The sequence below is a fragment of the Manis javanica genome, chromosome 6 (assembly GCF_040802235.1).
Source record: "Manis javanica isolate MJ-LG chromosome 6, MJ_LKY, whole genome shotgun sequence".
Lineage (NCBI taxonomy): Eukaryota > Metazoa > Chordata > Mammalia > Pholidota > Manidae > Manis > Manis javanica.
The window spans coordinates 73157191-73168678 of NC_133161.1; the positions used below are offsets into that span (position 1 = coordinate 73157191).

At 36.4% G+C, this 11488-nt stretch overlaps 1 protein-coding gene across 2 annotated transcripts in view; it reads right to left on the reverse strand.

The window, feature by feature from the left end:
- The window catches only part of STEAP2 (STEAP2 metalloreductase), a 30416-nt gene extending 28806 nt beyond the window's left edge, over positions 1-1610 (reverse strand). The window contains exon 1 of one of the 2 annotated variants that reach the window (XM_017672616.3): positions 1471-1610. The gene's annotated coding sequence lies outside the window, so the exon portion shown is untranslated. Of the gene's footprint in view, positions 1-1311; positions 1451-1470 lie in introns of those variants that run through there. The other variant, XM_073238876.1, reaches the window with a different exon arrangement.
- Between the last annotated feature and the right edge of the window lie 9878 nt (positions 1611-11488).

Sequence of the window (11488 nt, forward strand, 5' to 3'; positions counted from 1 at the left end):
GTTCATTTACTGCCTCCAGGATGCCTGGCACACAGTAAATAAGAAGGCAATAAATATCCTGTCATTGAATGCATCAAAAAATGTTAGGACCAAAAGAGATGTAATAGCTTTCTAGGTAAGATCCCTCTTTTTGATAATAAAGATATGTGGGCCCAAGGTAGGTAAATCAATGTTATGGTTATGTCAATGTCATGATTACCTGCTGAGTACAGAATAAATGCATCCCCTGGTTGTACCCTTTATTGAAACTTTAGCCCTGGTCTTTCAAACTTTTGGTGTATCTACTTTCTCACCTTTCTAATTTATGATCCTTTCTTTAAAAGTTTGTTTGCCTTTATCTGTGCTACTTTTTCAGTATTAAAATATAATTATGCTCACTCAGTACAAGTAAATTTTCTATGTTACCAGTACAATAAAAAGTGACTTGGATATAGGTTTTCAGTTCCTTTTTGCATAATTAGCTTTTCCCAAAATGACTGACTAGCTAAGAGAACTTTCTAACTACTCTGCAAAAATATCTAGGATTGCTTTTAAGCTTTGAAACAACAGAGGGAGAGATGTAGAGTATAAACAATGTAGCTTTAGAGAAAGCAAAAGATGAGATCAGCACAAAGGTAGATCACAACTGAGATCTATCTGGGAAGTGCTTTGACAAAGGTTCCCAGTCCTGGGACTGTTAACAGGACTAGAATCTAATCAAAGCCATGAGGGTGGGGGCAGGGAAGGAGTCCGAATTCTGTCTCCCAATTTCACCCGCAGTGGTGAGTGATAATTAACCATGGTCTGGAATAAGTTTTTCCATCTAAAAAACCAAACTGCCTGAGGAGTGAAAACTGACACTAGTCCTCCAAAGCGGGTGTAAATCTCTCGAAAAAAAAATTCTCCTTTATCTCTCTGCTCTATTTTAAGAGCAAGATTTTTAGGGCATAATTTTCAACAAGTTTTGGCTGTGGCTGAACACGGACTCAAAAGATAATTTAGGACACCCAAGGAAGAATCCAATTACTTCCTAACATACAATGACCTAAACACACGATGGTCACTTAATTGGGTAATAAACAAAATGACTACTAGAAATTCTGTTCCCAAAGCAGCGCTGCATGAACCCAAGTGGTAGGCAGACCTATCAGGGAAGCTACGGTAATCTGTGCGTCCTTTCCCTTTGCGGTACATCCCACCTGGAACGTCTCTGCTGCCCTCCTTTCTCCTGGGCCCAACCTCAGGACTTTCTGGCACCTCGTGGAAGACCAAGAGGAGTACGGGGCGAAATCGATAGGACGGACAACCTTCCCCCCACTTCCCACGCCCCACCTCAGGGTGCCAGGAGATCAGGAAGGCGCGAGCTCAGGGCGGACGCCCGCAGAGGGCGCGTAGCCCAGGAGGACCGATGCAGCGCGTGGCGCCGACTGCATCTTGACCCTCGACTCGGTCGCCGTCACCTCGTTTCGCGCCCTGCCCGGACCCGCTCACCTCCGCGCCCTCCGCTCCGGGCAGGGGCGAGCCTAGCAGCTCTCCGCGAGAGGAGCCGACTGCCCCGGGGCCCGCGCGGGCTCCAGGGCCTAGGGGCCGCGCCTCCGAGCGGCGGCTGCAAGACTGCTGCGGCGGCGGTCGCGCTCCGGCTGCCTCCCCGCCTCCCCCAAGCTGGTTCGCGTAGGGCCGGAGACGCGGGAGGAGGCGCGCGGAGGCCGGCCTCGCAGTGACGCGCCGCCAGGGGCTGCTCGCGGGGAGGGCGCCGGGCGCGGGTGGGGAGGGCGCCGGGCGGGGGCGGGGAGGGCCCGGGACGCGGACCGGAGGGCCGGCCGGGCTAGCACGAAGAGCCGGGCAGCGCAGGGAGGTGCCGGAGAGTCCGGAGGAGCCGCGGGTGGCCGTGGTGGGGAGCTGGGGAGCACGAAGCGCGCCGAGGGGCCAGCCGCGGAACGAGCCGCGTATCCGCCCCTCGCCTGTGCCCTCGCTGCCAGGCTCCGCAGAGATTCCTTTAGACGCAACTCGAGAAAAATCAAGCCCACTGTCCTTCTCCACTACTTTTGTGCCTTCTGGTCGATTTTCAACTCCAGACTTAGTTGTTTTTTTTTTTAACTACCCCTTCTCCCGCCCCCGTTCCCCACTCAGTTACTGAGACGTCTCCAAGAAAAACTGCGCTTTCTCCTGTATGTGTTCTTTCCTCACCTCTGCCCACCCAGATCTTCATTTGGCTGGAGTGCGTCCTTGTAATAAAATGTTCAGAAAGGCCCTTTTATGAACACCTTTAAAAACTCTGGTATGTTAGAACCCTCACAGCCGGCGGACTGCAGAATAGTTGACTTGGATCGTCACGCTAGCTGGAGACGCACCCGAGTTTTGGTGTTGTGGGTAAGGGGCTTAGGCCGCGCTTCAGAATGGTGCTGCGGGGAGAGCCGCTTAGCTCTTTGGGCCGCGATGGCCTTGAGTGTTAGGGGATCTCTGAGTTGTAAGGGTGCCTTTGGCTTTGGGATTCTGTAAATCTTCTTCCTGCAGATTACCAAATCGTCAGATATCCTTTACCTGTTGTGTAGAAGCTGTCTGTAGAAGATACCTTTATTTTGAGTTATAAAATGAAATTAAAACTCTCACATTTGGGGAAATTAAAAAAAAATACCTTAGTAAATCCCCATTTCAGCAAATTAAGTTTAAAAATTATCTCTCCTGGTGGTTTATTAACCAGGAAAAATAAACTGAGAAAGGGGGTCTTGATCGCTGGACACTGCACTTTCCCCTCTGCAGTCCATACACAGATTAACCTTTGCAAACGCTGCTTTGGAAATACATTCTTTGTTTGACGTGACACGTGCCCCCTCCCCCACTGACAAATATTAAGGTTTGAAGTTTAGGCATAAGCTAAGCTATTAGTGATGTATCTTAGTTGACAGCTGGTAAACTTTTTTTCCATTTTGGTAACTGGAAAAAAATTAAATTTCATATCGATTTTTATTATTTTGCCTCAACACTACTTTCACATAATGAAGGTTGCCTTTTTTTTTTTTTTTTGCACTTCTGGAAGACAAGTGGAGGAAATTCATGACTCTTAGTAGTTAATGAAAGGTATGCAGATTTCACTTTTTTTTAAACAATAGCACTATATAATTTTTACAATAGATTATTAAAAAATATAGCATTTTCTAACTACCCTGAAGTTATAAATTATCAAACCATGTAGGCAAACCACATATTTTTAAGCATTTTTAAAAGATGTCCTGACATATCCAAAACAAAAAAATCGTTGTATGTGAAATCACTTACCCTAAAAGAGAATAAATGAGTCAATAGCTTGCAATTTCCAGGAGGAATATTGGCTTTTCATACTTAAACTATTAAAATTGGCAAATATCCTTGATGGAAAATCTGGTTACCAAATATTTTTCAAAAAATTGTTGCTGCCAAGCATGATTCCTTTCAGCTTATTCCATGGTATCTGTTATTTTTACTACTGGGTTTCAGTTGTAGTTTCAGAGTATAAAAATGATTTTGCAAGATTTTTCCAGGTCACAACATGCTCTCTGAGAAATCTCTTCAGTTCCCTGAAGTAGTAATTGATTCCACTGAAGCTGAGCCAAAATTTATTAAATGGATCTCTAGTAGCCTGGGGGTGTTAATACAATTTTTACTTTGAAGTTATTATAGAATTGAATAACTTTAGAGTAGTATTTTCCCAAGTGTGTAACTTCAAGACCTAGTCCCTCAAGATGCTCCTCCAGTAATTTGTTCACTACAAAATTACTTATTGAGCTCCTGCTGTATGCCCTGACTGCAGCTCTAGGAAAAATGGTGGAGAACATAGATATAGTTACCTGTCCTGTTAGAATTTATAGTTTGGTGGGGGATATAAATTTGTGAACAAGTGCAAATAAGATTTACACAAATTTGTTTACACAAGTGAAATAAGTGTAAATCATGATGAAAAAAATAGACTTTGAGATAATAATATGAAGAACCTCTTCATTTTAGAGATTCACAATGCATATTAATGGATTAAAGGCTCAGAATTTCTACTGTAAAGACATTTACTTAGTCTATTTCAACAGATACCCAAATTTGATTTTAGCACTGAAATTTGTAAGCAAGCAATGCTTAGTACTAAAATAGAACCATTTTTGTGAAACATTGCTTTATTTGAAACCAAAGAACTGAGTAAACATAAAATTCTGTTAACAACGTTACCTTACACTTCTTTGTCAGTGCACATTTATGTGTTTTAATAGTTTTATAGACATACATATAATGTGTTTGAATAGCCTCTGAAGACAAAATGATATAGAAATATAAGTACATTCATATATAAGAATAAATATATTTTTATATATTTTTGTCTGAAGACAAAATGACATAGAAACATTAAAAAATCTATAAAAGTGTATGAATGTACATCTGCATTAAACAGATACTTTGTGGTTAACATTATTTCATGATGTTACATTATTATTACTTATACAATATATTACAATATTATTGACTATATTCCCCATGCTATACTTTTCATTCCCATGACTAATTTAGTCTATAATTGGAGGTTCATACCTCAATCTCCTTCACCTATTTGGTTCATCCTCTCACCTCTTCCCTTACAGCAACCTCCAGTCTGTTCTCTGTGTTTTAGTCTATTTCTGTTTTGTTTGTTCTTTTGTTTTTTAAATTTCACATGTAAGTGAAATCATATGGTATTTGTTGTTCTCTGTCTTATGTGTTTCATAGATGCTTACAATTCTTAATCACTATATAGTCTGCAATATTGGTGTAGAATCATTTTCTCAACTTTAAGCTTTAGGAAAATAGGTTTTCTGATTCTTTTACTAGTATAACGAGCACTGCTTTAACCTCTTTGAACAGTTTACTTTTGGAGGCAGTAAGTGGAGGGAATATTTTGATATCAGTTCTTTATTAACCACTTAAAAATGATAATCTTAAAAATCTTAGTATGCTTAAAAAATCATAAAAACATTATTTCATGATTTCATGTCATTTCATCATCTTTTTGATGCTTAGTTTAAGATGTAGTTTCCAGGATTTAATTGCGTTATCTCCAACATTACAAATCCTGTTGCTAATACCCAATGAAAGAAAACAGCTTATAGAAACAAAATCCAACTGCTATTTCTAAAAATATAAATATTTGACCTTTATGACTGTAAAATGATCATAGAAAATTAGGAATGGGAGAGATATTAACAAGTATATTTTAGTGTTTTATTATTTTTGAAATTATAGTTAGCCTAATTTATTTTAAAACATTTTAGTAAAGTTGAAATGTCATTTAAAATGTGGAATTTTATGACTAAATGCAGCTATCTCTAAAAAAGAGATTGCTATTTATTTTTATACAAATATGGTAAGAACTGATCACAGTATTTGTAAATAACAAAGTGTTTTATGATACTTAATTTGATACAATACCCCAATATAAATTTTATTTAGGTCAAAGTGTTAACATTTAAAAGTTACATGATAAAGTTAGAAAATGCAGAAATAAATATTAGTCATATTTCTACAGGGGAAAGGACTGTTTAAGTTTGGATAGAACCAAAGTTCCCAAAGATCCCTTTATCTCAAAGGATTATAATTTCAACTAAATAAAATTTAAAGTTCTATGTCTTTTAAGAAAACATAAATTGAGAGGAAATCTTTGCTATAAATGAAAAGATTAATGCCAAATATTTAAAATAGCTCACACAAATTCAGAAAAGAAGCAAAAGCTTGGGGCTCTAATAAATGGGCAGAATAATTGAATGAACATTTTAATAAGGAAGAAATAAAATTGTTTAATAAGCAGAGATACTGGGAAAGATACCATCTACAGGCTTTCTGTAATCTCTTTTTCTTTTCCTGTTTATTAATTTTGAGCAATCAAGTAGGTACCTTTCTAAGCAAATCATTTAAAGGACCTTTGTAAAATTTGCCGTGCATCTTTTTTAAAGCAAAAGTGATAGGCAAGCATTGGCTTAAAAATGCCAAGCATTATTTCTTTTTTATTTTTATTATGCAATTATGTAACAAAGGAATTCCTAGACTTTTCAGTACTCAGTGTATATGCTGGACCTTATTATCTTTATTCCCAGGTTATTTTATTGAGGTAAATTTTCATTATTTTGTGAGCACCATTAATGTTTTGAGGTCTTATTTTCCAGGATTATGTTTAGTTAAGAGAGTCCATGTTTTATTTTTAAAACAATAACTAATAACTAGTATTTTTTGTGTCTTTTCAAACTATTTATTCTACAAGTATTTATTGAGAGTTCTTTGTGTGCCACTCTATAAGGGGCGAGGGACACAACAACAAACAAACAGATGCCTGCCTTTATGAGGCATGTGTTCTACCTGAGACTGTCAACCGTGCATATGTGTGTGTGTACATGTGTGTGTGTATGTGAGTGTGTGTGTGTGTGTGTGTGAGAGAGAGAGAGAGAGAGAGATAATGTACTGCCCAAAGACAACTGACCGAGGAGTTGGTCAGGGAGGGGACCCTCAGGTGGGAGAGTGAGTAAAATTCATCCTACACTCTGTTCCCAACCCCAGGCCTTTTTCTTTTGAGAAAGGTAGATTCTTCATATATTCTTAAGACAGAGCCAACAGGATTTGATGGTGATAGGATGCGGGGGTCTGAAAAAAAAAGTGGTGCAGGATTAGGCCTGACCAATGGGTGCAGTAGAGGTACTATCCAGTGAGAAGCGGGGGATTGTGTCAAGATCAGATCAGAGAGGAGGAAAGATCAGGAGTTCAGTTTGGGGAATGTTACATTACTAAAGGAAATGTATGAGTCTGGGGTTCTGGTGAAAGGTCTGGCCTAGAAACATTAGTTTGATAGTTATTGGGATATAAAATATGTAAAACCACGAAAACATCAATCACATAAGAGTAGTTAGAAAAGAAAAAAATTCCAAGGATTGAGCTTTAGAACATTCCAGTGTTTGGTGGTAAGAGAGAGAAGGAGTAAAGGGCAAAGGAAATTAAGATGCCCCTGATGAGGTAAGAGAAAAAGTGGGACAGTTAAGTGTCTTGGAAGACAAGTAAAAAAATATTTTAAGGCAAGGGGAATAATCAGCTGTGTCAAATGCTTTTGTGTGATAAGTAAGATGAGAAATGAGAACAAGATGTAAAATGTGAAGGTTATTGGTGACTTATTTCATGGAGTGGTTCAGAGAATGGGAGAACAAATGCAAATGCCTCTTCTTAAGAGTTTTGCTGTAAAATCAATAAAAGAGCATGGAGTGGTAGCTAGAAGAGGAATTAAGAGTCCAGAGACAGGAATATTTTATGATGGAAAAAAGAATACTACACATTTGCTTATGGGAAAGATCCCATACAGAGCAAAAAATTTTTGCTACAGAATAGAAAAGGGAGAATTGTCTGAACAAGGTCATTGAGGAAGCAAGAGCTGATGGGATTTAGCACGTAAATGGTGGGGCTGGTCTTTGCTAGGACAGTGAACACTTTGTCTTCAATGGACGAAAAGTTACTGCAGGTGGGCCCAGATGCAGTGGAGGGCCTAGTTGTTTTGGGTAAGTGTGTGGATATTCTCTCTAACTGCTGCTTTTTCCTCATTAAAATAGGAAGCAAGATATTCCGCCAAGAGTGAGGGTGAGGGAGAAGGGAAATTTGGGAAAAGAGGAAAAGGCATAAAAATGGGACAAATAATACATAAAAAGGAGTTGGAAATAAATTTAAATGTACTGTAATACAGCATGGAGAATATAGTCAATGATTCTGTAACTTCTTTCTATGTTGATAGATAGCAGCCTCACTAGAGGGGGTGAGGGTTTAATAATATGGGTAACTGTTGTACTACTGTGTTTTATATTTGAAACCAACATAAGATTATTAAAAAATATAAATGATACTTTAGTTAAAAAATGTAAATGTACTGTAATCACCAAAACTACAAGTGGAACACACTTTCCAATCAAAGGCAAGTTTTTCAGACTGGATGGAAACAAACGTTTGCGCAGTTTGTAAGGGTCAGATGTAAAATACGTGGACATGGGAAAAACTAAAAACCAAAGCCTCCAAAGGGGTACCAGGCAAATATCAGGTAACAGAAACAGGATCTAAGTATTTTACTACCAGACAAAATGACTTTAAAAAAGGTCGTAACATAATCACAAAGTATTCAGTTCATCAAAAAGATAAAATAATTCTTAATTTGTATGCCTGTAAATACATTGCTTTGAAGCATAGTATGATAGAAAGATTTTTAATAAACTACCACCACGGTAAGAGATTTTAACACATTTTTTGAGAAATTAAATCCTTAATTAAAATCTTTCCATAAAGTAAAAACATAAGCAACAAACAATTTCAGGCCCAGGAGGTTTTCTTGATGAGGATCCAAATATTCAAAGCATGAACCAGTCCAATATAACACAAGCTCTTTCAGAACACAGAATGAGAAAGAATGTTTCCCAATTCATTTTGTGAGATTAGCATAACCTTGAAATCAAAATTAAACAAAATTAGTAGAACTTTGTTTTTGAATGTAAGTACAAAAAATTTTAAAAATTAAACAATATAAAATTTAAAAACAGAAAGTACATTATGGTTAAGCTTATTACAAGATTGTTAGGTGAGTTAACATTAGAAAATATATTAATGTGGTTCATTACAGTAACAGTTCAAAGGAGAAAAGTCATATGATAATCTCAATAAATCCAGAAAAAGCATTCTGCTTATCTTTATTCATGAGAAAAATTCATAGTAAACAGAATAAAAAGGGGCTTTCTTAACCTGCTATTGAACCTGCACGAAAACCCTAGAGAACTTCCCAATGTAATATTGAAAGCATGTCTTTAAAAAGTGCTGGGAGAAAGATGTCCTCTATTATCATCCCTGTTCCACATCACACCTGTAGTCCTAGCTTGTGTAGTAAGGAAAGAAGAAGAAACGAAAGGTGTAATGATTAAAAAGGAGGAAACAAAATTGTCATTATTCATAGATGAAATGACTTTACATAGAAAACCAAGGAATCTGCAGATAATGTATGAGTTTTAAGAAGAGAGTTTAGTAAAATTGCCAGCTAAAAACATCAACATATAAAAGTCAATTGTATATCTGTACAGCCCCAATGAGCACTTTAATAATGCAATGAGGAAAGATACCATTTATCAGAGTGACCCAGAGCACCAAACACCTGCTAGCAGATCTAACAAAGTATATGCAAGCCCTCTATGGAGAAAAGTATATAGCATATTGGAAAAGATATTGAAGAATATCCAAATGAACATGAAGATCTTCCATATCTTGGGTAAGAAGACTTGTCATTGTGGAAATGCAATTCTCCCCAAATATATCTGTAAAGTCAGTGTGATTCCCACAGAATGGGTGTCCCACAGAATTTTTCATGGGACTAGACACATTAATTCAAAAACTGACATGGAAGAGCAAGAGGTCAAAAAAAGTAATGAAATTCCAGTCAAGATGAACAAGATAAGATGATTTGCCCTTCCAGATATAAAAACTAATATAAAGCTGTGAAAATTATGTGACACTGGGTTAGATGAGCAAACCAGTGGAATAGAATAGAGAGCCTCAAAGCTGATGCAGGCAGAGAGAAAAATCTTGTGACAGAGCAGGCCTTGTTTGTTGGTGGTAAGGAAAGGTCATTGTTTGTATTAATTTGTGAAAAATCATTTTATGAAAAAAATGTACTTTATCCCACAAAAATCAATTCTAGGAAAATGAAAGACTTATTATGTACGAAAGGAAAATCTGAGCACCTAGGAAAATATATTTAAGGAAGAAAACATAGGAAAAATTTGTGACCTTTGAGTAAGGATCTTTTTAAAAGCACACATACAGAATGTGAACCAGAAGAGGAAAAGATTCATCCATTTGTTGCTAAAATTAACACTCCTCATAATTAAAAGAAACCAGAGAGGGACTGAAAAATACTAGTCACATTGTGAAAAGACATTTGCTAGGTGTTTAAGCAGGTGATTAGTAAGTAAAACTAAAAACTGTAGAAAATTAACAAGAGCAAAGCAATCCAACAGAAAAATGGTCAAAAATAAATCCATTTCATTCAGCCTATCAGTACCATTTCTGTTACATGCCTCAAATACTTTTGTCTCAAAACCTATTTACACTATTAAAACTTAGTAAAGAACCCCAAAGGGTTTTTGTTTCTTTAGGTTATATCTATCAATATTTACCATCTTAGAAATCAAGACTGACATATTTAAAATACTTAATTCAAAATAACAATAATAATCAACTACAAATTAGCATAAATAACATTTTAATGAAAATAACTTAAAAAATGAGAAAAGTGACATTGTTTGAAAAATTCTTTAATGCCAGCTTAATATACAGTGAGATTTCCTTACCCGTTTCTGCATTTAATCTGTTGCAGTATCCTAGAGCATGTAGCTTCTGTAAAACTCCACTGTTCATTTATAAGAGAATGAAAGAGAAAAAAGTCAAATAATATCTTGCTACTACTTTGAAAACAGTTTTGTATAGGGATACATACACTGGAGCTAAAATGATAAAAACACTAATATTTTATTTCTTAAACTGGGTATCTGCTACATGAGTGTTCATTTCTATTATTTTAACTGTGCACACATACATATTTTACACATTATGTAGAAATATATAATTTAAAACATTTTCATAATGTAACAAAAGTCCATTCAAAATAACTTAAGAAATAAAAAGATACACTGGTTTTCATAATTGAAAGATCCAGTAGGAGAGAGCTTCAGGTGTGATTTGATCCAGAATCCAACCCTATAGTTGAGGAAGAGGTCATCTTCCTTCAGAGTACATGGACTACATTAGGAAAAGTTGAATACCAGAATGAAAATTCACTAAAAAAGGAAGAGTCTAAGCAGGAAAGGTTAGTAAATGTCCAGAGCCACAGAACATATAGAGGTACTGTAAATATTTCAGTTAGCATGTTTCATCTGATACCCAATTTATAAAATCCTTGTTTTTCCTGTTTGACTTTTGTTAACCTTAATTTCTAGCCATAATGAAACTTATTAAGAAGCATCATGATTTTATTAGATCCCTCAATTACTTTGTACCCACAATATTCTGACTTAAATCCTTTAACTTTTTGCTAGAAAGATAATTTGATTCAATAATAAGTACTCCTTTTAAGTGTGGTGGCATTCTGACTGAGAAACAGTGCTAAAAACTTGTTAAGATAGTGACTTCTATGGCTGTGTCCTGTGTTCTAGATGCTTCTACAGGTCAAAATGAGGACACACTGACTTCTAATATAATTGCAACTTTCACTATTTAATGTTACCTTATTATTTAGTTTAAATTTTATATTTTTCCAATTTAAAAAATGTCATTATAATATACCTCTTTCCCAAGCTAATTATTCCTATCACAGTTTGTCATTTCTTTCAGATAGCAATGGAATTACTTGAATAATTGAACATTTCCCTTTAAGTCCAAAGTTTAAAAAAAAATTATTCCTGATAGGAATCTCTCAAGGTCTTTTTAAACAGAGTAAAAGATGTAATTTTATGTT